Raw genomic sequence first — 4,509 nt, 5'->3', positions numbered from 1 at the left:
CTCCTGCGGCGCACAGACCGCAAGTCATGTTAATAACAGAACAAAGTATCAGATGGTGGCAACTCTTTGATATTGAAACCTGATAAATTCCTGTTCATACACATGCTTTCTCTCTCTCTCTCTCTCTCTCTCTCCCTCCCTCCCTCATGTCGTTACTTGCTGTTTGTGTGAATCAACAAATGCAAACACAAACAGACCAAGATGTCCCCCCAGATCTCCTCCCATGCAACCCCCTCTCCTGCCCTCCACACCTTTCATACAGATCTGGCGTTGGTAGCCAGTACATCCCTTTACTCTCACACTTCCACTGTTATGGAAACCTGTAGAAGATGGAACAAGGACATTCAATAAGAAGTAGGTAGGGTCTGACATGTGCTGCACTAACCCTACCTTTGTCCTGAACAGATATCCGGTAAACCCCCCGCTGTGGACGTCTTGAAAATAATCCCTTACTCTATCAGATTGACTGACTTATTAATTAAACCGATACTCTTTGTGTGCAGCCAGTTTTTTCCTTGTATCCTATTGGTGGATACTAGGACTGCTACATTTGGTGGGATTCGATCCCGCAACTGCCCACTTTCCAAACCATTCTGGATTTTTCACCCCTTGACTCCTATTGGTGGATATGAACTCGTTAAGGTAATTTGGTAGGAAGTCCATTAGGATGGAAATTTCAAATTTCAGCTCAGTTGCCTGCTATGTCCTTAAACAATCAGTGGAGGGGTTTGATTGATGTGTCTGCTCTCAGTAGCGCTCTTGGGAAAAATAAATTGATCAGTCGGGAATTTGACGTTGTGATTGGGTTTTTAAAGCACTATAGAATTCCGAGGCAATGGCCTTGCCACAGTGGATACACCGGTTCCCGTCAGATCACCGAAGTTAAGCGTTGTCGGGCGTGGCGGGCACTTGGATGGGTGGCCATCCGGACCGCCATGCACTGTTGCCATTTTTCGGGGTGCGCTCAGCCTCGTGATGCCAATTGAAGAGCTCTTCGACCGAGTAGTAGCAGCTCCGGTCAAAGAAAACCATCATAACGATCGGGAGTCCAGTGTGCTGACCACACGCCCCTCCTATCCGCACCCTCAGCTGAGGATGACACGGCGGTCGGATGGGCCCGGTGGGCCTGAAAAATAGCGTATTTGCTGTAGGTGTTTCTGTGAGAGCAAATGGATCAAAATGTTTTAATGTCAGTTTAGCACCTCAATCAGTCCTGAAAGTTGTGGTGAAAAAACATAATGTATGAATGTGTACAAAGGATGTAGTCATACACTGCTTGGAGGTGTTTCCACCAAGGGGTCAAAACATGGCCCAGTCACATTAACTCATTTCACCCTGTTTCTCCATGGGATGAAGAAGGTGGTAGATATATGGCTTTGCAGCTTCCGCTGATCTGCGACTTATACCGGAAAGATTACATGGACAAAGCTGCAGGGAGGGCTTGGCAGAAACTGACAGACAGTTACAAGATGCAGAGAAACTGTCTAAACCCACGCTGTAGTTTCGCTGTACGGGGTCCTTAGCAGATAGAATCGAAAAAAGTGACTCATTTGAAGGTATGATAGTGTCGCGGGCATGATTCACTAGTAGCTGTAATCATTAAGGGATATCTCTTTAGGACCCAACGCAAGTGTGTGGTTGAATGGAGAGACTTGTTTCCAAATCGCAAACAGCATTTCTGTCAGAATGCATAACGCTATAGATCCGAAAAGTCAGTATATTGATCATAGGATTTGTACATTTCTTACAATTTCAATCTAGTATTGCATATTTTGAAATTATTTCTCACACCATACCTCATCAATGGTATGTGTCATTCTCAATCAACCATCATCCTCCCTCGTCTATAACCCTGTGGATGTATTGCAATGGTATCGAGATAGAATGTGTTGCAAATAATGTTTGTTAGCGTGGGGAATACAGTATCCAGCAACATTATGAGGGAGTTGCAAATACCCACTTAATACCATGTTCCTTAAACGAGTCTGTGATTTTATTACACGCTTACGTGCACCCTACTTTCTGTCTGTTAATACACACCCCGCAGTCACCATCGGTATTCAGTATCACAGTATTTTGTGTGGAAGAGCACTTCATTCGCTAGCAACACCTTAGCAACACATGTGTGTGCCAGTGGAACCAAGACCGCTTTTTATGCAGGAATACAGTAGCACGGTCGTTGCAGTTGTGTTTTCAGTTTACACCTCTCTTCCTGGGACACACTAGTACCACTCGCAAGAAAAACAGATGGAGCATGTCCACCGATCGCAGATTTTAGCTCAGTGTTGTTTGCTGTCACCAGCATTCAGTTATTCACGAAGTATTATACACTGAAGCACCAAAGAGACTGGTATAGGCGTGCGTATTCAAATACAGAGATATGTAAACACGCAGGAGATGGTGCTGCGGTCGGCAACGCTTATATAAGACAACAAGCGTCTGGTGCAATTGTTAGATTGGTTACTGCTGCTACAATGGCAGCTTTTCACGATTTAAGTGAGTTTCAACGTGGTGTTATAGTCGGCGCACAAGCGAAGGGACACAGCAGCTCCGAGGTAGCGATGAAGTGGGGATTTTCCCATACGACCATTTCACGAGTGAACCGAGCATATCAGGAATCCGGTAAACATTAAATCTCCGACATCGCTGTGGCTGGAAAACGATCCTACAAGAGTCTGGAACCAAGCGACCGCTACGGTAGCAGGTTCGAATCCTGCCTCGGGCATGGATGTGTGTGTTGTCCTCAGGTTGGTTAGGTTTAAGTAGTTCTAAGTTCTGGGGGACTGATGACCTCAGAAGTTAAGTCCCATAGTGCTCAGAGCCATTTGAACTATTTTTTGATCCTGCAAGAACTGGACCAATAACGACTGAAGAGAATTGTTCAACGTGACAGAAGTGCAACACTTCCGCATATTGCTGCACATTTCAATGCTGGGCCATCAACAAGTGTCAGCGTGCGAACCATTCAACGAAACATCATCAATATGGGCTTTCAGAGCCAAAGGTCCACTCAAGTACCCTTGGTGACTGCACGACACAAAGCATTATGCCTCGCTTGGGCCTGGGCCTAACCACACCAACACTGGACTGTTGATGAGTAGAAACATGTCGCCTGGTTGAACATGCCTCGTTTCAAATTGTATCGAGCAGATGGACATGTACAGGTATGGAGGCAACCTCATGAATCCATGGACCCTGCATGTCAGCAGGGTACTGTTCAAGCTGGTGGAGACTTTGTGATGGCGTGGGACATGTGTCGTTGGAGTGATACGGGACCCCTGATACGTCAAGATACGACTCTGACAGATGACACATATGTAAACATCCTGCCGGATTACCTGCATCCATTCATGTCCATTGTGCATTCCAACGGGCTTGGGCAATTCCAGCAAGACAATACGACACCCTAAACGTCCAGAATGGCTACAGAATCGTTCCAGAAACACTCTTCTGAGTTAAAACACTTCCACCGGCCACCGAACTCCCCAGACATGAACGCTATTGAGCATATCTGGGATGCCTTGCAACATGCTGTACACAAGAGATCTCCATCCCCTCGCACACTTACTGATTTATGGACACCCCTGCAGGTTTCATGGCGTCAGTTCCCTCCAGCACTACTTTAGATATTAGTCGTGTTGTGGCTCTTCTGCGTGCTTGCGGCGGCCCTACACGATATTAGGAAGGTGTACCAGTTTCTTTGGATCTTCAGTGTGCTTAGTAGGGGTTGTGTGATGGATTCGCCGCGATCAGCAGGCTTATAAAGTACATTTTGAGATGTAAGGTTATTGCGGTCACTGTTCTGACACTTGCGAAGAAAATGACTATGTACGGTCATAAGGGAGGTATGGATTTGATGTGTAAAATTGAGGTTTCAGTACATGGATTGTCATAATGTGGGAGGTAGCCAGTAGCCAAAACGAATGGGCATTTCCGGTTTAAGGCATTTGCACGCGGTGGGTACAAAGAAAAGTTCCAACCAGTTGGCTAGTCAGTTCTTCCCCACAGCTGCTAGGGCAAGTCCTAGTGATGGCGCCCTCTGGATAGCCGTATAGTGAACTAATCCTCAGTATGCATTGGGCTGTCTCTGTGATCGCGTGTGTTGCGCATATACTCCGTGGAAAATTGAGCAATTCTGTATCCATCACTGCGAAGAGGACGTATTGCTAACATCCAGACTGCTACCACTCTAATCGTTACCAGATGCCCTCCATGGCTGGGGCGGTGCAGTCTGGCATTCACGCTCATCCACGACTGCGGCTGCGATCACAGTTGCAGGTTTCTCCGACCTCTTACCATTGAGACTGACGGTGTATGAGGGAATGGGCATGCAGCATATGGTCATCAAAGTGTGCGGAATGTGCGAGTGTTTCAGCAATTTCTGTCATCTAGCCATGACAACTATTACTACGGGTTCCATCATGGTTTAAGTTTGCCGCATTTTGTGCTTATCAGTACATCGCAGTGGACCCTGTCTTGGAGCGGTATTTTTTGTTGTTTCTATCCCAT

The 4,509-nt window shown here is 46.4% G+C and overlaps 1 pseudogene; it reads left to right on the top strand.

Annotated features, from left to right (window-relative positions):
* The first annotated feature begins 831 nt into the window (after positions 1 to 831).
* Positions 832 to 949, top strand: LOC126471719 (5S ribosomal RNA; annotated as a pseudogene).
* Positions 950 to 4,509: the final 3,560 nt, after the last annotated feature.

This window comes from Schistocerca serialis, chromosome 3 (assembly GCF_023864345.2).
Source record: "Schistocerca serialis cubense isolate TAMUIC-IGC-003099 chromosome 3, iqSchSeri2.2, whole genome shotgun sequence".
Lineage (NCBI taxonomy): Eukaryota > Metazoa > Arthropoda > Insecta > Orthoptera > Acrididae > Schistocerca > Schistocerca serialis.
This window is presented reverse-complemented; position numbering and strand designations above follow the sequence as displayed.